Source organism: Cervus elaphus, chromosome X (genome assembly GCF_910594005.1).
Source record: "Cervus elaphus chromosome X, mCerEla1.1, whole genome shotgun sequence".
NCBI lineage: Eukaryota > Metazoa > Chordata > Mammalia > Artiodactyla > Cervidae > Cervus > Cervus elaphus.
Genome location: NC_057848.1, coordinates 96,298,770 through 96,322,263, shown reverse-complemented (window position 1 = coordinate 96,322,263; position 23,494 = coordinate 96,298,770). Strand labels below are relative to the sequence as shown.

At 35.7% G+C, this 23,494-nt stretch overlaps 1 long non-coding RNA gene across 1 annotated transcript; it reads right to left on the bottom strand.

The window, feature by feature from the left end:
- Positions 1-10,953: 10,953 nt before the first annotated feature.
- On the bottom strand, positions 10,954-23,105 carry LOC122689305. The gene is made up of 3 exons (XR_006339795.1): positions 23,030-23,105; positions 14,516-14,519; positions 10,954-11,035 (listed from the first exon to the last, which is right to left on the bottom strand). It is a non-coding gene; the product is annotated as an uncharacterized LOC122689305 (long non-coding RNA).
- Between the last annotated feature and the right edge of the window lie 389 nt (positions 23,106-23,494).

The window sequence follows — 23,494 nt, the reverse complement described above, 5'->3', positions numbered from 1 at the left end:
ATGGAAATACCAGACCACCTAATCTGCCTCTTGAGAAACGTGTATGCAGGTCAGGGAGCAATAGTTATAACTAGACAAGGAACAACAAACTGGTTCCAAATAAGAAAAGGAGTACCTCATGTCTGTATATTGTGACCCTGCTTATTTAGCTTATATGCAGAGTACATCATGAGAAACCCTGGGCTGGAGGAAGCACAAGCTGGAATCAAGATTGCTGGGAGAAATATCAGTAACCTCAGATATGCAGATGATACCAGCATTGTGACAGAAATTGAACAAGACCTAAAGAGCCTCTTGATGAAAGTGAAAGAGGAAAATGAAAAAGTTGGCTTAAAGATCAACATTCAGAAAACTAAGATCATGGCATATGGTCCCATCACTTCATGACAAATGGATGGGGAAACAGTGGAAGCAGTGGCTGACTTTATTTTTTTGGGCTCCAAAATCACTGCAGATGGTGACTGCAGCCATGAAATTAAAAGACATTTACTTCTTGGAAGAAAAGTTATGATCAAACTAGATAGCATATTAAAAAACAGAGACACTACTCTGCCAACAAAGGTCCATCTAGTCAAGCCTGTGATTTTTCCATTAGTCATGTATGGATGTGAGAGTTGGACTATAAAGAAAGCTGAGCGCCAAAGAATTGATGCTTTTGAACTGTGGTGTTGGAAAAGATTCTTGAGAGTCCCTTGGATTGCAAGGAGATCCAACCAGTCAGTTCTAAAGGAAATCAGTCCTGCATATTCATTTGAAGAACTGATGCTGAAGCTTAATTTCCAGTACTTTGGTCACCTGATGTGAAGAGCTGACTCATTTGAAAATACCTTGATGCTGTGAAAGATTCAGAGCAGGAGGAGAAGGGGATGACAAAGGATGAAATGGTTGGATGGCATCTCCAACTCAATGGACTTGAGTTTTGTTAGACTCTGGGAATTGGTGTTGGACAGGGAGGCCTGGTGTGCTGCGGTTCATGGGGTCGCAAAGAGTCGGACACGACTGAGCAACTGAACTGAACTGAATGTTCAAAGATGACCATGATTTGCCATCTATCAATAATTCACATTTTTTTTTGAAGAATCTGTTTACCTATTGTCCTGAGCAAGTAAGTAGAACTGCTGGGTGTTCTTTAACTTTGCAATTAATTGTAAAAACCTTTGTGAACCTGACTATGATTTTCTAATCCTACCAGCAATATATGGTAGTCCCATTTAATTCACATTTGAAATATTTGGTGTTTGTTGACCTTGCAAATTTTAGTCATTTTAGTAGGTATGAAATAATATCTCATATAGTTTTTATTTTTCATTGGGCTGCTAAATAATAATATTATGCACATTTTCATGTCTTTAATGATCATTTTACATCTTCTTTCCAAAGTGTCTATTTAGTCTTTGAGACATCCTTTTAAGGTTTTATCTTTTGATTATTATTGACTTGTAAGTGTTCCTCATTTATCTTGGAATAACTTATTTGTCACATATAGGTACTGAAATTTCTTTTTCAGCCTCTGGTTTGCCTATTCATTTCTTAAACTTTTTAAAATTGAGATATAATTCACATATAGCATATTCATTACATGTTACTTTTATACACATTGCAAAATTATCACTACAGTAAATCTAGTTAACATCTGTCACCTTACATAAAAATTTGAGAAGCCTCAAATTTACTCTTTTAGGAACTTTCAATTATGCCATAAAGTATTATCAACTATAGTCACTGTGCCATATGTTATATCACCATGGTTTATTTATTTTATAACTGGAATTTTATAACTTTTGACCCCATTAACCCATTACCCAATCCTTACCCTCAACTAAGGGAACCACCAACCTTTTCTCTGTATCTATGTGTTTATTTTGTTTCTGTATTGTATTCTATACTTCACATATAAGTAAGATCATTTGTCTTTCTCATTCTGACATATTTTGCTTACAATAATAGCCTCAAGGCCCATTCATGTGTCACAAATGGAAAAATTTCTTCCCTTTATGACAGACTAACATTCCATTGTGGGTTTGCATGTATAAACATATATAAACATACTTACCATATCTTTATCCATTTGTCTAATGATGGACTTATAGGTTGTTTCTAAGTTCCTGCTGTCTGGAGCAATGCATATAAGTTGGGGTAAATAACAGACTAGTCAAAAGCTTGGTAGGAAAGACTGAGGAATGAGATGTTTTGCTGATAAGTGCTTTGCAAAACTCTGAAACATTACTGAGAATCTAGAAGGACTCAAATGCCCAGGACTCTGTACATGCTCAGGAGAGGTCTAAGAAAGCATTAGGCTTCCACTTAGAGGATCTGTACGAGTAAGAAGTGAGAGTCAAGTCATAGTAGCAAACCAAAAGACTGAATGCTGAGGGTGTACCATAACATGTATACAGAACACCTCAGCACTGGGAAACGTATTAGTGCCGAGTGTTTAAGGAAGCCTCTATGGAATCATTAGGTGACCAGGCTAACTGAGTACACTTCAGACAGAAGAATCACTGACCTTGAAGACAGGTCAATTGAGATTATGCAGTCAGAGAAGCAGAAAAATCAAAGTGAACACAAATGACTAGAACCTCAGAAGTCCTTGGAACAGTATCAAACATATAAATACTGCTCATAGAAGTTCCAGGAGAGAAAAGAAAAGAGTGTAGCTAATATTTGATGAAACAATAGCCAAAATATTCCCAAAGTTTATTTAAAAAATATTAATCTATATATCCAAGAAAACTAATGGGCTTTATTTACAATAAAATCAAAGAGAAGCAAAAAAAAGAAAAATGTCAAAGCCAAAAGTAAAGAAACTCATTAATGCAGCAAAAGAAAAACAAATAAAAAAAATTACTCATTACATACAAGGAAAACTCAATAATGGCTTATTTCTCATTAGAAATAATGGAGGCTAGAAAGAAATTGAATAATATCTTAAGAGTGGTAAAAAGTATCAACAAAAATGAAGAGAAATGCTTTAGATGCAAAGGCACAAGCAGTTCAATAGTGAAAGGATAGAAAAAGCTGTTACAAGCAAATAGTGATCAAAAAAGAGCTAGACTGATCATAGTAATATCAGACAAAATAAGTTTTAAGATAAAATTATTATGTGAGGAAAAGGACATGTTATAACAATAAAAGTGTAAATCCATCAAGAAGACATAGCAATTATAAACATGTGTAATCAACAACAAAACCCAAAATTATATGAAGAAAAACTGAAATAATTGAGAGGAAAATAAGACAACTCAACAAAAGTTGGAGACTCTCACTTTTGATAACTGAGAGGAAAACCAGAAAGAAGACCAGCAAGGAAATAGAAGACACTAGCAAAGCTATAAACCAAATAGATCTAACAGAAAACTGTAGAATACTCCACCCAAAAATAGCAGGATATACACTTTTTCTGAAGTATACAGTATAGGATAAGTCATATAGTAGGCAAAACCTTTCAATAAATTAAAAATATACTTCATACAAAGTTATGTGCTGTATCTGTAACAGAATTAATTAAGAAGTAAATAACAGAAGTAAATCTGGAAGGCAGCTAAGCTCACCACTATACCACCAACAGATAACATAAGGAAATTGGGGAAATTCACATATACATGTAAATTAAAGAACACTCTTAAAAATAACTGGTATATCGAAATAGAAATCACAAAAGAAATTAGAATATACTTTGGGATGAATGCAAAGACAAATACAACCAACTAAAACTTACAAGATGCAGCAAAAACAGTACAATGATGGAAATTTATAGCTATTAATATCTACACACACACACACACACACACACACAGAAAATCAGTGTCCCCCTCTATATAATGTCTTTCTTCTCTGGCTGCCTTTGAAATATTCTCCTTATTATTAGTCTTTAGTTTGTTGAATATGATGTGAATAGGTATAGATTTATTAATATTTATCCTTTTAAAATTTTATTTATTTTTTAATTGAAGAATAATTGCTTTACAAAATTTTCTTATTTTCTATCAAATCTCAGCATGAATCAACCATAGGTATACATATATCCCCTCCCTTTTGAACCTCTCTCCCATATCTCTCTCCAACCCACCCCTCCAGGTGGATTCAGAGCCACTGTTTGAGTTTCCTGAGCCATTCAGCAAATTCCCGTTGGCTATCTCTTTTACATACGGTAATGCAAGTTTCAATGTTATTCTTTCCATATATCTCATCCTCTCCTTCCTTCTCCCCATGTCCACTAGTCTATGTTCTATGTCTATTTCTCCATTGCTGCCCTGTAGATAAATTCTTCAGTACTATTTTTTCTAGATTCTGTATATATGCATTAAAATACAAATTTCTCTTTCTCTTTCTGACTTACTTCATTCTGTATACTAGGTTCTAGGTTCATCCACCTCATTAGAACTGACTCAAATGCATTCCTTTTTATGGCTGAATAATAGTCCCTTTTGTATATGTACCACTGCTTCTTTACCCATTCATCTGTTGATGGGCATCTAGGTTGGTTCCATGTTCTGACTATTGTAAATAGTACTGCAATGAACAATGGGAATCTTTTTTAATTTTGGTTTCCTCAGGGTATACACCTAAGAGTGTAATTGCTGGGTCATATGGTGGTTTTATTCCTAGTTTTTTTTAAGGAATCTCCATACCGTCTTCCATAGTGGCTGCATCAAATTACATTCTCAACAACAGCACAAGAAGTTTCCCTTTTCTCTACACCCTTTCCAGCATTTATTGTTTGTAGATTTTTTGATAATGGCCATCTGATCGATGTGAGATGATATCTCATTGTGGTTTTGGTTTTCATTTCTCTAATAATGAGTGATGTTGAGCATCATTTCATGAGTTTGTTTTTTAGCCATCTGTACGTCTTCTTTGAGGAAATGTCTGTTTAGGTCTTTTCCCCAGTTTTTGATTGGATTGTTTGTTTTTCTGGTAATAGGTTGTATGAGCTATATATATATATATATATATATACCCTTCTTAATGTTGGCAGAGCATCTGCAATATGTAAGTGTATGTCTTTCACTAAATTTGGGGAAATGTCAGCCATTTTCACTCAAATATTTTTTCTCCCCCTGTCTCATTCTCTCTTCCTGAAAATCTAATTGTGTGAATGTCAAAATTATTGTCTCAATGGTCACTGAAGTTTTTTTCTTTTAATCTTTATTCTCATGATTCTTCCTATAGGATAATTTCCATTTGTCTGTCTTAAAGTTCACTGACCCTTTATTCTGCTGTCTCTAATCAATTTATGAGCCAATGTGTGAACATTTCATTTCATATATACTAATTTTCATTTATGTAATCACCCTTTGATTCTTTTTATTATTCCCATTTCTATTTGATAGCCCCAATTAGCTTATTCATTGTGAAAAAATTTTAAATCCTTGAATCTACTTAACAAAGTTGCTTTGTTACAGTAGTTCAAATTGTACAGTTGTTGCTTTGTCACAGCTTTTGTAAACATGGATCTCATCCATTGCAGTTTCTTTCTTCCAGCGTGTAATCCCTACTTGTTTTTAATCTGCTTTTTTTTTTTTGCACTATTAAGGGTATTTTTATCCAGAGTTTAAAATTGCTAATTGTAACAGGTTATTCCAATCCAAGTACTCAGCCATTACTGAAACTAGAAATCTTGAAAAGTACTTTACTTTGAGCCAACTCTTCAAAGGAGGTAGAAATATTTATGACCCTGGAAGAGCTGATAGGAGACAACTTAGGGCTGTAAGGCTGCTGTTGTTGACCCTGAAATATAAACATCCATGCTCTAATTCTAATAGATTAATCTGTTTGCCATACTATAAACACATAATTTCTTTCATCTGAATGTGTGTTTTCACCTTGAAATGAATTAGCTTCTTCTGTCTATTCTACCAGTTCACATACCTGATTTTTCTTCAAAACTCAAAGAGTGACATTAGCAATATGGCAAACTAGGAAGCTCCAGGGCCTAATTTCCCTCCTCCCCGCCATGTGAATAATAAAAGAATGACTAAAGACAAACTAAATCACTTTGAATGGGCTCTGGAAATCAAAGATCTACAGCAACCAAGCAAATGGTCAATCAAGAAACAGCCATGTTCAAAGATGTCAGAATTTTTATGGTATTTTTTTCATTGCCGTTGCCCTATATCTTCCCTGGTGTGGTGCAACACTTTTGGGAGGAAGTGCTGCTACTACCAGACTCAAACCATACCTAACCTGGCTATGGGCTCCCTAAGGGATAGGTTTCTGCTTTGCCTAACTTGGAGCTCAAATGGAGAAAGACTGTGGAAAGCAGTGTCAGCACCTGACTTGAAAGTCAGATGAGGGAAATTCAACGTAGTTTGAATTTTCAGTTGGCAGAAAACATGGGAGTCTTTAGAGGGCACTGAGCATAAAACTTGCAGTTGACCTGCATACATGTGGATAATAGTGGCAAGAGAATGTGGGAATAGAAATAAAATATAAAAACCTAAGGTTCCAAGTAGAAGCCACATGAGATTACATGAGAATTAAGACTTTCATAAATAGTTGTGTATACAAGAAAATTGGAGGGGAAAAAAAAAAGCACACACACAGACTCAAGCATAACACATGTTAAGAAAGAACCTGGGAAGAATTTAAGACTTCACCATGGGCTGAACCCAAGATGGAAATAATGCAGTATTAATTAATAAATGTGCTCCCCATTAGTCTTCAAAGATGAGAGAAGTGACTGCTTGTACAAAGTAAAAAATTTCAACAAAGAATCACAAAGCATACAAATAAATGGGTAAATATTGTTCCTAAAAGGATCAAAGTAAATCTCTTAAAACCATCCCAAAATAAAGGAGAAATTGGAAAAAAAAATCCCAGAAGAAACACAAAATCAGACTTACTAGACAAATGTTTTAAAGGAAATGTCTTAAATGTGCACAGAGATAAAGGAAAACTATGCAAAAACAAAATGTAAATATTAACAAATACACAGAAGTTACAAAGGGAACTAAACGAATTCAAGAGCTGATAAAGACAATTAAGTTCAAAAGTTCATTGGGGGGATTAAGAGAGAAACTTGAAGGGACAGAAGAAATTGTCAGCAAACTTTAAGGCAGGTCATTTGAAATTATGAAGATTGAGGAGCAAGAGACAAAAAATGAGGAAAAGTAAATATATTTTAAGAATTATGAAACATTGTAAGTGAACCAATATATACATTATGGGATTTGCAGGAGAAAAGAAATAAAAAGTCAATAGCAAATCATTCCCTATCAGTAGTAATGTTCAATGAAAATGAATTAAAATCTCCAATCAAAAGACACACTGATAAAATGAATTAAAGAATAAAATCCAATTATATGTTATCTATAAGACACTCACTTTAGATCTAAGGATATGCATGGGTTGAAAGTGAACATATGGAGAAAAAAAAAAGTATTCCATGCAATTAGTAACCAAAAGAGAGCATGGATACACTAATAGCACATAAAATAGACATTAAGTCAAGTAATATATTAAGACACATGAAAGTATATTATATAGTGATAAAAGTGTCAACTCGCCAGAAAGATATAACAATAATAAGTATATATAAAACAACCATCAGAGCTCTAAATAAATGAAGCAAGTACTGACAGAATAGAAGGGAGAAAAATATAGCTCTATAGTAACACAGAAGACTTCAATATTCCACTTTCAATAGTGTATATAACAAACAGAAGATAAGAAAGGAAATGGAGGATTTGAACTACACTATAAACTAATTGGACCTAACATTCATAGAGAAAATAATCTACCTAACAAGACTAAATGCACATTTTCTCAAGAGTACATGAAACATTTTCCAGGAGAGACCATATGTTAAACCACAAAACAAGTGTCAATAAATTTAGAGAGACTGAAATCATATAACATATCTTTTCCAGTTAAAATAAACTAGACGACAACTGTAGAGGGAAACTGGAAATAATACAAACATAATAAAAAACAGTCAACACTTAGGAAGAGAAAGAAATTACTTCTATATGTGAAAATACACCTATGAAAACACATAGCTAATAACATAAAATGATCAAAGATTAAATTTTTTCCTCTAAAATCAGGAATAAGAAAAGGACACCTTATTTTGCCATTTTTTGTTTAACAGAGTACTGGAAGTCCTATTCAGAGCAATTATGCTAGGAAAAGAAATGAAATCATCCAATTTGGAAAAGGAGCAAAATTATCTCTGTTCATCAATGATATGATCTTATATGGAGAAAACACTAAAGGGTCTACACTCCTAAAATACTGTTAGAAGTAGTAAACAAATTAAAAAAAAAAACTGTAGTATATAAAACAAATTAAAAAATCAATTTTGTGTCTATATACTAAAAATGAAATGGGAAATAAAATTAAGAAAACAATTCCCTTTAAAATAGCATCAAACAGAATAAAATACTTAGGACTAGACTTAACCAAGGAAATGTAAGACTTGTACAATGAAAACTATAAAATATTGATGAAAGAAATTAAAGACACACATACGCAAAGCATTCATTCACTAACTGGGATACTTAATACTATTAAGATGACAATACTAACCCAAACAATCTACAGATGCGATACAATCTATGTTATAATCCCATTTTTTTTGGTATTAATAGTAAAATCATCCTAATTTTATACAGAATCTCAAGGGACTCTGATAAACAAATAAGATTGAAAATAATTAACAAAATTAGAGGTCTCACATTTCCTGATTTCAAAACTTACTACAAAGCTACTGAAATCAAAACACTGATACTGGCACAATGACAAATACAGCTGACCCTTGAACAATATGGGTTTGAACTGCGTGGATATATTTAGATGCAGATTGTTTTCAATAAATATACAATTGGCCCTCTGTATTTGCATATTTTGTATTCATGGGTTTGGCATCCATAAATTCAACCAGACTTGGACCAAAATGTCTATTCTGACTTGATTGAATCCATGGATGCAAAGCCTGAAGACATGAAGGGCTACTGTATGCACTGTTGTTCAGTCACTCAGTCATGTCTGACTCTTTTCTACCCCATGGACTGCAGCACGCCAGGCAACCCTTTGCTTCACTGTCTCATGGATTTTGCTCAAACTCATGTCCATTGAGTCAGTGATGCCATCTAACCATCTCATCCTCTATCATCCCCTTCTTCTGCCTTCATTCCCCCCCACCCCAGTATCAGGGTCTTTTCCAATGAGTCAGCTCTTAGCATCAGATGGCCAAAGTATTTGAATTTCAACTTCAGCATCAGTCCTTCCAATGAATATTCAGGTTTGATTTCTTTTAGGACTGACTGATTTCATCACCTTGCTGTCTAAGGGACTCTCAAGAGTCTTCTCCAGCAGCACAGGTCTAAAGCGTCAATTCTTTGGCACTCAGCCTTCTTTAAGGCCATATTCTCACATCCATACATGACTAGTGGAAAAAGCATTGCTTTGACTATACGGACATGTGCAGCCAAAGTGAGGTCTCTGCTTTTTTAAAACACTGTGATTTGTCACAGCATTCCTTCCAAAGAGCAAGCATCTTTTAATTTCATGGCTAAAGTCACTGTACACAGTGATTTTGGAGCCCAAGAAAATAAAATCTGTCACTGCTTCCCCTTCTATTCAGATGCCATGATCTTCATATTTTGAATGCTGAGTTGTAAGACAGCCTTTTCATTCTCCTCTGCCATCCTCTTCAAGAGGCCCTTTAGTTCCTCTTGGCTTTCTTCCACTAGAATGGTATCAACTGCATATCTGAGGTTGTAGATACTTATCCCAACAGCCTTGATTCCAGGTTATAATTTACCCAGCCCAGTGTTCCCCATAATGTACTCTGCATATAAGTTAAATAAGCATAGTGACAACATACAGCCTTGATGCAATCCTTTCCCAATTTTGAACCAGTCCATTGTTCAATTCCTAGCTCTAACTGTTGCTTCTTGACCTGTATACAGATTTCTTAGGAGACAGGTAAAGTTGTCTGGTACTATCTGCTTGTCTCCTTAAAAAGTTCCAGTTTGTTGTGATCCACACAGTCAAAGGCTTTGGCACAGTTAATAAAGCAGAACTATATGTTTTTTTTCTGGAACTCCTTTGTTTTTTCCATGATCCAGCAAAGATTGATAATTTGATCTCTGATTCCTCTGCCTCTTTGAAACCAAGCTTGTACATCTGGAAGACCTCAGTTTATATACTGCTGAAGCCCAGCTTGAAGGATTTTGAGCATAACTTTGTTAACGTGTGAAATGAGTGAAATTTTCTAGTAGTTTGAACATTGCTTGGCATTGCTTTTCTTTGGGATTGGAATGAAAACTGACCTTTTCCAATCCTTTGGCCACTGCCGAATTTTCCGAATTTATTGACATATTGAGTGCAGCACTTTAACAGCATTGTTTTTTAGGATTTAAAATAACTCAGCTGGAATTCCATCACCTGCGCTAGTTTTGCTTGTAGTGGTGCTTCTTAAGGCTCACTTGACTTCACACTCCAGGATGTCTGACTCTAGATGAGTGACCATACCATTGTGGCTGTCTTGGTAGTTAAGGCTTCTTTTGTGTGTAGTTCTTTTTTGTATTCTTGACACCTCTTCTTAATCTCTTCTGCTTTTGTTAGGTGTTTACTGTTTCTGTCCTTTATTGTGCCCATCTTTTCATGCAATGTTCCTTTGATTCTCCAATTTTCTTGAAGAAATATCTAGTCTTTCCCATTCTATTTTTTTTCCCTCAATTTATTTGCATTGTTCCCTTAATGCCTCATTAGCTCTCCTTGCTATTCTCTGGAACTCTGCATTCAGTTGAGTATGCCTTTCCCTTTCTTGGTTGCTTTTGCTTCTCTTCTTTCCCCAGCTATTTTTAAAACCTCCTCAGAAAACCACTTTGCCTTCTTGTATTTCTTTTTCTTTGGGATGGTTTTGGTCACTGCATCCTGTATAATGTTATGAACTTTTGTCCATCAGGCAATTATTTTCCAGGCACTGTGTCTACCAGATCTTATACCTTGAACTTATTTGTCACGTCCACTGTATAATCATAAGGGATTTGATTTAGGCCATGCCTGGATGGCTTAATGGTTTTTCCTACTCTCTTCAATTTAAACCTTAATTTTGCAATAAGTCAGCTCCTCATCTTGTTTTTGTGACTCTATAGAGATTCTCTTTTTTTTGACTGTAAAAACATAACAAATATAATTTCAGTATCGACCATCCAGTGATGTCTATGTGTCGAGTCATCTCTTGGGTTGTTGGAAATGGGTGTTTGCTGTGACAAGCATATTTTCTTGACAAAACTCTATTAGCCATTACCTTGCTTCATTCTGTACTCCAAGGCCAAAATTCCCTGTTATTCTGGGTATATCTTGACTTCCCACTTTTGCATTCTAACCCCATATGATGAAAAGGACATCTTTTTTTGGTGTTAGTTCTAGAAAGTGTAGTGGGTCTTCATAGAACCAGTCAACTTCATCTTCTTCAGCATCAGTAGTTGGAGCATTGACTTGGATAAGTGTGATGCTCTGTGGTTTGCCTTGGAAAGAAACTGAGATGGCTCTGTTGTTTTTGAGGTTGCACCCAAATACTCCATTTCAGACTCTTTTGTTGACTATGAGGACTATTCCAGGTCTTCTAAGGGATTCTTGCCTACAGTGGTAGATATGAAAGTGAAAGTGAAAGTTGTTCAGTTATCCAAATCTTAGTTATAAAATAAGTCATAGAGATATAGCCTACAGCATGGTGATTGTAGCTAATAATACTGTATTGCATATTTAAAAGGGACTAAGAGAAGAGATCTTAAATGTTCTCATCAGGAAAAAAAAAGTAACATTTTGGTGACTGTGTCTGGTGACAGGTGTTAACTAGATTTATTGTGGTGATCATTTCACAATATATACAAATACTGAATCATTTTTTGTACACTTTAAACTAAGTAATGGTTTATATCAATTATACCTCAATTTACAAAAAATGAAAGAAAAAGAGTTTTCTCAAATTTTCACCAGAACTTTATAAAATAACACTTAATTTTTCCATTCTGAAAAAAAAATCTCATTATTTTAACATACTAACACTGGTAAGGATGAGCATATTTTCATATATTTTTGGCTATTATATTTCTTTTTCTCTGAATTGAATGTACCTAAAGGTAGCACACATTTCTATCATGGTGCTTTTTAAAAATTTGTAGTTGTCCACTATTTATTCTGGATATTTAATTGTGTATACATATTTTAAACTATTTGGAAATAAAAAGATAATCCATGACAATGCCAAGATCATTAACAGAAGAAATTGAGATAAATGTAGAAAAATGAACTATAAAATAACTAATAAGTGAGCATTTATCTCATCTAAAAGTAAGAAAGGCATTTTAGGTATATATGTAATAAGGCAAAAGTCATAAAGGAGAAGAGCAGGTGGCTATATTACATTACAATAAGATTCTTCATATTAAAAAAACACAAATGCAAATTAAAAGCCAATTATATAGATGTAAAATATATATACACACAAACATATATGCTAGTTAAATTTACCAGTATCTAAAGATGCAAACTGCACAGGCAAATTATATAAAATAAGGCCAACATATATTATAAAATTCAAAAGCACTAATAATCAAAGAAAACTAAAATGAAACAGCAATATAACACAGTTTGCTTATCATATTATATTAATAAAATTTAAAAAATTGCTGTATTTGGTACTAACTTGACAAACTTCTCCAAAGATAATTCTGCCAACTAATCATTCTCCCCTGCCATTTAGCATCTGTTTATCTTAAGTTTATCCACCCTTTTTGATCAGTGTCACATATTACATGTAAATCTATTTCCAGACAGATCTGCTCAGCAAATGTAATGCACATACATTCTTTACTAGAACCAATCACTTTTATCATACCTCCAAACATGGGCCTCAAGGATTGTTTTCACTTTCAAGTGGATGACTATTTCCTTTGCCAGGTACTGTGTTCAAGGTTAACTACAGCTGTTCTATTATTTTTTTGCATCAGTATCCAACATTTTCTGGCACATGTATTTGATTAATGACTTTTATCCTGTTATTTGTGATAGTTATTTATCTCTTCTGAAATTTGGATCCCTCAGTTACAGATGACCTCTAGTGCCCTGCAGTTTCTACCATGACAGAAATATTCAGTTTAGAGGATCTTTCCATCTACAAATCATACATGCTTCTTACTGGCAGTGTTTCAGGGATCTGATGAATATCTTTGACTTTCTTCAGCTTTTTCTTTGTGTGTGCTGTTCAACAAATGTTCAAATTTGACACTTTGTTGTTGTTCAATTGCTCAATCATGTCCAACTTTTTGTAACTACTTGGACTGCAGCACACTAGGCTTCCCTGTCCTTCACTATCTCCTGGAGTTTGCTCAAACGCATGTCCATTTAGTCAATGATGCCATCCAACCTTCTCTTCCTCTGTCATCCTTTTCTTCTCCTGCCCTTGATATTTTTCAGCATCAGGTCTTTTTCCAATGAGTCAGCTCTCTGCATCAGGTGGGCAAAGTATTGAAGCTTCAGCTTCAACATCAGTCTCTTTCAATGAGTATTCAGGGTTGAGTGTCCAAGGGACTCTCAAGAGTCTCTTCAATCACCACAGTTCTAAAGTATAAATCCTTTGGCACTTAGTCTTCTTTATAGTCCAACTTTCATATCCGTGCATGACTACTGGAAAAATCGTAGCTTCAACTAGAAGGACTTGGCCAGCAAAATGTTGTCACTGTCCTTCACTTTTTTCATATACTGTTTAGGTTTGTCATAAATTTTCTTCCAAGGAGCAGGTGTCTTTTAATTTCATGGCTACAGTCACTGTCCACAATGATTTTGGAGCCCAGTAAAATAAAGCCTGTCTCTGTTTCCATTTTTTCCCCACCTATCTGCCATGAAGTGATGGGGCTGGATATCAAGATCTTTGGGTTTTGAATGTTGCATTTTAAGCCAGCTTCTTCACTATCCTCTTTCACATTCATCAAGTATCTCTTTAGTGACTCTTCACTTTCTGCCATTAGAGTGATATTATCTGCATATCTGAACTTGTTTTTAACACAGGATTTCCTAGATTTCCCGGACGAGTGCCACTGAAGTCAACTGAAAGCAGAAAAACCAAAAAGAAGACCTGGCATACAAAGCAATCTTGAGAAAGAAGAATGGAACAGAAAGAATCAACCTGCCTGACTTCAGGCTCTACTACAAAGCCACAGTCATCAAGAGAGTATGGTACTGGCACAAAGACAGAAATATAGATCAATGGAACAAAATAGAAAGCCCAGAGATAAATCCACGTACCTATGGACCCCTTATCTTCGACAATGGAGGCAAGGATGTACAATGGAAAAAAGACAACCTCGTTAACAAGTGGTGCTGGGAAAACTGGTCAACCACTTGTAAAAGAATGAAACTAGAACACCTTCTAACACCATACACAAAAATGAACTCAAAATGGATTAAATATCTAAAGGTAAGACCAGAAATTATAAAACCACTAGAGGTGAACATAGGCAAAACACTCTCCGACATAAATCACAGCAAGGTCATCTATGACCCACCTCCAGAATATTGGAAATAAAAACAAAAATAAATAAATGGGACCTAATTAAACTTAAAAGATTTTGCACAACAAAGGAAACTATAAGCAAGGTGAAAAGACAGCCCTCAGATTGGAAGAAAATAATAGCAAATGAAGAAACAAAGGATTAATCTCAAAAATATACAAGCAACTCCTGCAGCTCAACTCCAGAAAAAATAAATGACCCAATCAAAAAATGGGCCAAAGATCTAAACAGACATTTCTCCAAAGAAGACATACAGATGGCTAACAAACATATAAAAAGATGTTCAACATCACTCATTCTCAGAGAAATGCAAATCAAAACCACAATGAGGTAGCATTACACGCCAGTCAGGATGGCTGCTATCCAAAAGTCTACAAGCCATAAATGCTGAAGAGGGTGTGGTGAAAAGGGAACCCTCTTACACTGTTGGTGGGAATGCAAACTAGTACAGCCACTATGGAGAACAGTGTGGAGATTTCCTAAAAAACTGGAAATAGAACTGCCATATGACCCAGAAATCCCACTCCTGGGCATACACACGGAGGAAACCAGAAGTGAAAGAGACACATGTACCCCAATATTCATCACAAACCTGTTTATAATAGCCAGAACATGGAAGCAATCTAGATGCCCATCAGCAGAGGAATGGATAAGAAAGCTATGGTACATATACACAATGGAATATTCAGTTCAGTTCAGTTCAGTTGCTCAGTCCTGTCCGAATCTTTGTGACCCCATGAATTGCAGCACGCCAGGCCTCCCTGTCCATCACCAACTCCCAGAGTTGACTCAAACTTACGCCCATCGAGTCGGTGGTGTCATCCCACCATTTTATCCTCTGCCGTCCCCTCCTCCTTCTGCCCCCAATCCCTCCCAGTATCAGGGTCTTTTTCAATGAGTCAACTCTTTGCATCAGGTGGCCAAAGTACTGGAGTTTCAGCTTCAGCATCAGTCCTTCCAATGAAAACCCAGGACAGCTCTCCTTTAGGATGGACTGGTTGGATCTCCTTGCAGTCCAAGGGACTCTCAAGAGTCTTCTCCAACACCACAGTTCAAAAACATCAATTCTTCGGTGCTCAGCTTTCTTCACAGTCCAACTCTCACATCCGTGCATGACCACTGGAAAAAACATAGCTTTGACTAGATGGGCCTTTGCTGGCAAAGTAATGTCTTTGCTTTTTAATATGCTGTCTAGTATGGTCATAGATTTCCTTCCAAGGGGTAAGCGTCTAATTTCATGGCTGCAGTCACGATCTGCAGTGATTTTGGAGCCCAAAAAAATAAACTCTGACACTGTTTCCACTGTCTACCCATCTATTTCCCATGAGGCCATGGGACCAGATGCCATGGTCTTAGTTTTCTGAATGTTAAGCTTTAAGCCAACATTTTCACTCTTCTATTTCACTTTCATCAAGAGGCTTTTTAGTTCCTCTTCACTCTCTGCCATAAGGGTGGTGTCATCTGCATATCTGAGGTGATTGATATTTCTCCCAGCAATCTTGATTCCAGCTTTTGCTTCTGCCAGACCAGCGTTTCTCATGAAGTACTCTGCATATAAGTTAAATAAGCACAGTGACAATATACAGCCTTGAAGTACTCCTTTTCCTATTTGGAACCAGTCTGCTGTTCCATGTCCAGCTCCAACTGTTGTTTCCTGACCTACATACAGGTTTCTCAAGAGGCAGGTCAGGTGGTCTGGTTTGCCCATCTCTTTCAGAATTTTCCACAGTTTATTGTGATTCACATAGTTGAAGGCTTTGGCATAGTCAATAAAGCAGAAATAGATGTTTTTCTGGAACTCTCTTGCTTTTTCGATGATCCAGCGGATGTTGGCAATTTGATCTCTGGTTCTTCTGCCTTTTCTAAAACCAGCTTGAACATTTGGAAGTTCACAGTTCACGTATTGCTGAAGCTTGGCTTGGAGAATTTTGAGCATTACCTTACTAGCGTGAGAGTTGAGTGGAATTGTGCGGTAGTTTGAGCATTCTTTGGGATTGCCTTTCTTAGGGATTAGAATGAAAACTGACCTTTTCCAGTCCTGTGGCCACTGTTAAGTTCTCAAAATTTGCTTGCATATTGAGTGCAGCATTTTCACAGCATCATCTTTTAGCATTTGAAATAGCTCAACTGAAATTCCATCACATCTACTAGCTTTGTTCGTAGTGATGCTTTCTAAGGCCCATTTGACTTCACATTCCAGGATGTCTGGCTCTAGGTCAGTGATCACAGCATTGTGATTATCTGGGTCATGACGATCTTTTTTGTACATTTCTTCTGTGTATTCTTGCCACCTCTTCTTAATATGCTTCTGTTAGGTCTGTATCATTTCTGCCCTTTATTGTGCCCATCTTTGCCTGAAATGTTCCCTTGATATCTCTAATTTTCTTGAAGAGATCTCTACTCTTTCCCATTCTGTTGTTTTTCTCTATTTCTGCATTGATTGCTGAGGAAGGCTTTCTTATCTCTCCTGGTTATTCTTTGGAACTCTGCTTTCAAATGGGAATATCTTTCCTTTTCTCCTAATGGAGTATTACTCAGTTATGGAATATCACTCAGTCATTAAAAGAATATATTTGAACCAGTTCTAATGAGATGGATAAACTGGAGCCCATTATACAGAGTGAAGTAAGCCACAAAGATAAACACCAATACAGTATACTAATGCATAAAAATGAAATTTAGAAAGATGGTAACGATAACCCTATATGCAAAACAGAAAAAGAGACACAGATATATAGAACAGACTTTTGGACTCTATGGGAGAAGATGAGTGTGGAATGTTCTGAGAGAACTACATCGAAACATGTATATTATCAAGTGTGAAACAGATCACCAGTCCAGGTTGGATGCATGAGAGAAGTGCTCGGGGCTGGTGCACTGGGAAGACCCAGAGGGATGGGAAACACATGTAAATCCATGGCTGATTCATGTCAATGTATGGCAAAAACCACTACAATATTGTAATTAGCTTCCAACTAATAAAAATAAATGAAAAAAAAAAAAAAGACCTGTCATAAAAGGATTTAATGAGTCATGTCTGGATGTGGTACAAACGCATCCACTGGAGGAAGCTCAGTTACATAGCCACACCCAAATTCAAGGCAGACAAATGCAGTCCAGCTGAATGCCAACAAACAGAACACATTTTGGTGTAAAATTGCAAGTCTGTTACAACTACCAATTGGGAGGAAATTTTCCATGTCTCAGGAACAGTTGGGTAATGCTGACATTACCATACCAAATAGTCAGTCTCATCCTGGGGTAATAGAGAATCAGATTCAGAGACTGGCACGTAGTTATCACTCATATCACTTAATTACACTTTATTGAAAAAATGAACGAATTTATGAGAAGAAATTAATGAATGAATAAGTGAATGAGAGCCTGAAAAAACACTAAAATTATCAAGAATAAGTTTGGGTCTTTCAGTTTAACATAACGACTAAGAACTATATAAATGCAGACTAACCTGAATTAAAATCTTGGCTCCGCTGCTTAATACAGCAATGACAGCAACTACTGTTAATATTGCAACTACTACCTCAGAGCTTCATGAAAACTTGTTGATCGTATAATCTATTTTTAACTAAGAGATTAACATTAATAAAATTTTAATTGAAATTATTACAGTTTCAATGCAGTTTAAAAATAGCCTCAATCCTACCCTAGAATTCTGTGACATTAATTTTTTTTTTCCTGCCTGGCATATGTTGCAGCCTTTTAATATGATCTTTGAATGTCTAGGGTCAGACCATTTGGTATGTAAGCAAAGAAAATTCTTCTAGCAGAGCAGAGAGCGATCACTAGTAGCAGAATGATATTAATAAGAATAAATACTTCTCATTATTAATGAAAAACAATTGTCTCATGTCCACATTGCTAATTAATTTTCATTAAATGCAAGATTATTTGTAGTAAGTAAAGTGCAAACAATGAACTTAAATGAATCTGTTATTCTCCCTTGTTTCCCATTATTTTGTAAGAAACTTATAACATCAAGTATGCATGTTGTTTTACCAAGTATATTTGACAACATGATACTGCATTATGTATTTTGTTACTCAAAAGACTTCAAAGTCTCTGTAATCTCTGAAAATTGAGTTGAGTATCTTATTTCAATATTACATTAAATTCAGTATCCAGGTAACAGACAAAAATATAAAATTTGAGAATTAGCTGTCTTGCTTGTCTGTTAGATCAAATTTTCAGTCAATACTTTGTGTATGGTTACATGTTTTTCAAGTGGTTTGTTTTCATAAGTGTTTTAAAATCTCTAAAAACTGTCATGTTGATCATCTCTTTGGAAATCTGTATGATAATACTTATGCTTCCCCTGACAATTTGTCACAAATTCACAATGTCTAGGGATATGGGGCATATTTCTTATAGTCATATCACAAGCTTTGAAATATACAATACTTCTGTAATTCAATATCTGATATTTCCAGCTGATCGTCATGAGGGACTTGTGGATTACTATGTCTTAATGGAAAAGAGGCTATACTCTAAACGCAGATATTAGAGAAGGTTATTGGGCAAACATTCAAGAATGTTATTCAAATGTTTTCTCCACAAGTACAGTTAATAAGCAATACTTCTTTGGGGCCATCACCGCCATCTCAGGAAAATATAAAAATGTCAGACCAGAAGAACACTAATGTGCTCTTAAATTTTTAATTTCTACAATTTTATAATATAGATGAATCACATGACATCTATAACTGAGTTGGTATAAAATTACCCATTTTAATAGCAATTATCAATGCATAGAATGAATTTTACATACAGTTTAAAAATGTTGTTTACAAACATTGTTTCATTTGATTCATTTAGCCCTAAAAAATAAAATTAAAAATTAACCATAGTATCTTTATTTACAGATAAGAAAACAACAGTCAAAGGGTTCTTCCCAAAGTCCATAGCTTGTGTAGGTATGTGGGCACAAAGACCAGGTATTCTGAGACTTTATTCTAGTTGGAAGCATAAAGTATGTTCACACAAAAGAGAGGGAGAAAAATAACTATGATTTTTCAGAATAAATTTTGGGCATCTTACTCCATGATAATGAAGAAGGATAAAAAGGTCATAGGAAGTGATGAAATCTTCAAATATTAAGCTATCTAAAATTATCTAATACTCTGTTTATACTAAAATATACTGAATCATTTAATGCTGGTTATTTAAGTACTGAACATCTATTGTGATTAAGGTCAATGGCAGTCCTTCCAGATTTCCTAAGAAAACACTACTGTGGAAAACTTCCAGGAAATGAAGAGTGAAATATAGTAAGAACTATGAAAAAAATGAAAATAAATCAACAATAACAAAAGGCACTCATAAAATTTCCCAACAGGGAAACATTGTGATAGTTTTATTTGAATCACACAATCAAATATGGTTGATGAAATAAGGGTGATATACTGGTAAAATCCATCTAAAGGAAAGTAATAATCACAACTAATTTCAGCATTCTACAAAAAAAAAAAAAAACAAAAAAAAACTTTTAACAGTCTTTCTGCAGAAGAATGACTTTAATACATTTTCCTCTGTATGAAAAATTCAACTGCTAAGGTCCACCTATGATATAAATCATCTTTGTATATATAATCAAACATTTTATTTTATTCTCTTTACGCATTCTACTGGATGTTGTTAAATAAACAAATAGGACTGCTGCAAAGGCTACATAAATCAATAAGTTCTTGTAAATTCCTGTGTCAGAAATTTTTCCATTTGTGGACAAATGTGATTTGTAGCAACAAGTATTTACAGTTGCTCCTTGAACAACTCGGGGGTTAAGGGCACCAAAATTCCTCCCCAACCCTCTGCACAGTTAAAGACTCTTGTATAACTTTATAGTCACCCTCTTTATCAGAGATGCTGCATCAACAAATCAACCAATTACAGATTGTGTAGTACTATAATACACATTTTATGAAAGAAACCCGTATATAAGTGGATCCATAAAATTCAAAGTCCTGTTATTCAAAGGTCAACTGTATATTAATACAAAATGAAAATATCTATACAAAAGATTTTGTATAAAATTTAGTTTTTTTTTCATTCACACGATAATAAATATTCTTGAATCAATAGTCTAATTTCCAATCCATTTTTAAAGCTATCACATTCTAGCCAAAGAGAAATATGTTCCTTTGGAAGGAAGAAAGTCTTCATACCTCCATTTAAATCTAATTAAGAAAAAAATACTGCACTTGCGCAGATGCTGCTAAAGAAACCATAAACATGTGTAGTTACCTTCCTTGTTACCATAACAACATCTAAAATATTGATGCTTAATAAATCAAGTTGTGAGAGAGTGCTAAGAACATAGAAGACAACCTCTGAAAAGAAACATGAAGTAAATTTACAAATTCACCACATTCCCTTCGGTTCTGTTCAGTCTCCCAGTCGTGTCCGAATCTTTGCAACCCCATGAATTGCATCACGCCAGGCCACCCTGTCTATCACCAACTCCCAGAGTTTACTCACACTCATGCCCATCGAGTCGGTGAGGCCACCCAGCCATCTCATCCTCTGTCATCCCCTTCTCCTCCTACCCCCAATCCCTCCCAGCATCAGGGCCTTTTCCAATGAGTCAACACTTTGCATGAGGTGGCCAAAGTACTGGAGTTTCAGCTTCAGCATCAGTCCTTCCAATGAACACCCAGGACTGATCTCCTTTAGGATGGACTGGTTGGATCTTGCAGTCCAAGGGACTCTCAAGAGTCTTCTCCAACACGACAGTTCAAAAGCATCAATTTTGCGGTGCTCAGCTTCCCTCACAATCCATCTCTCACACCCATACATGACCACTGGAAAAACAATAGCCTTGGCTAGATGGTCCTTTGTTGGCAAAGTAATGTCTCTGCTTTTTAATATGCTATTTATATTGGTCATAACTTTCCTTCCAAGGAGTAAGTGTCTTTTAATTTCATGGCTGCAACCACCATCTGCAGTGATTTTGGAGCCCAGAAAAATAAAATCTGATACTGTTTCCACTGTTTCTCCATCTATTTCCCATGAAGTGATGGGACCAGATACCATGATCTTAGTTTTCTGAATGTTGAGCTTTAAGCCAACTTTTTCACTCTCTTCTTTCACTTTTATCAAGAGGCTTTTCAGTTCCTCCTCACTTTCTGCCGTAAGGGTGGTGTCATCTGCATATCTGAAGTTATTGATATTTCTCCTGACAATCTTGTGCTTCCTCCAGTCCAGCGTATCTCATGATGTACACTGCATATAAGTTAAATAAGCAGGGTGACAATATACAGCCTTGACGTACTCTTTTTCCTATTTGGAACTAGTCTGTTGTTCCATGTCCAGTTCTAACTGTTGCTTCCTGACCTGCATACAGGTTTCTCAAGAGGCAGGTCAGGTGGTCTGGTATGCCCATCTCTTTCAGAATTTTCCACAGCTTATTGTGATCCACACAGTCGAAGGCCTTGACATAGTCAATAAAGCAGAAATAGATGTTTTTTCTGGAACTCTCTTGCTTTTTTGATGATCCAGCAGATATTGGCGATTTGATCTCTGGTTCCTCTGCCTTTTCCAATACCAGCTTGAAGATCTGGAACAGCTTGAACCAAAACCAGCTTGAACATCTGGAAGTTCACGGTTCATGTATTACTAAAGGCTGGGTTGGAGAACGTTGAGCATCATTTTACTAGCATGTGAGATGAGTGGAATTGTGTGGTAGTTTGAGCATTCTTTGTGGTTGCCTTTCTTAGGGATTGGAATGAAAACTGACCTTTTCCAGTCCTGTGGCCACTGCTGAGTTTTCCAAATTTGCTGGCATATTGAATGCAATACTTTAACAGCATCATCTTTTAAGATTTGAAATAGCTCAACTGGAGTTCCATCACATCCACTAGCTTTGTTCATAGTGATGCTTTCTAAGGCCCACTTGACTTCACATTCCAGGATGTCTGGCTCTAGGTCAGTGATCACACCATCATGATTATCTGGGTCATGAAGATCTTTTTTGTACAGTTCTTCTGTGTATTCTTGCCACCTCTTCTTAATATCTTCTGCTTCTGTTAGGTCCATACCATTTCTGTCCTTTATTGAACCCATCTTTGCCTGAAATGTTCCCTTGGTATCTCTAGGTTTCTTGAAAAGATCTCTAGTCTTTCCCATTTTGTTGTTTTCCTCTATTTCTTTGCATTGATTGCTGAGGAAGGCTTTATTATCTCTCCTGGCTATTCTTTGGAACTCTGCATTCAAATGGGGATATCTTTCCTTTTCTCCTTTGCTTTTCACTTTTCTTCTTTTCACATCTATTTGTAAGGCCTCCTCAGACAATCATTTTGCCTTTTTGCATTTCTTTTCCATGTGGATATTCTGATCCTTGTCTCCTCTTCAATGTCATGAACCTCTGTCCGTAGTTCATCAGGCACTCTGTCTACCAGATCGAGTCCCTTAAATATATTTCTCACTTCCACTGTATAGTCATAAGGGATTTGATTTAGTTCGTACCTGAATGTCCTAGTTATTTTCCTTACTTTCTTCAATTTAAGTCTGAATTTGGCAATAAGGAGTTCATGATCTGAGCCACAGTCAGCTCCTGGTCTTGTTTTTGCTGACTGTATAGAACTTCTCCATCTTTGGCTTCAAAGAATATAATCAATATGATTTCAGTGTTGACCATCTTGTGATGTCCATGTGTAGAGTCTTCTCTTTTGTTGTTGGAAAAGGGTGTTTGCTATGACCAGTGCGTTCTCTTGGCAGAACCCTATTAGCCTTTGCCCCGCTTAATTCCATACTCCAAGACCAAATTTGTGCGTTACTCCTGGTGCACACCTTCCCTTAGACTCATTTAATGAAACTTTACTAAACTACTTTTTTTTTTTTTTTTTTTTAACTATACACATTGACCCAGAGAATTTGGAAAATTTTGGGGAAATATTGAAGTACATGAATGAAACTGTGTGTACATGTGTATCTACATCCTCCTATACCTTCTGTGG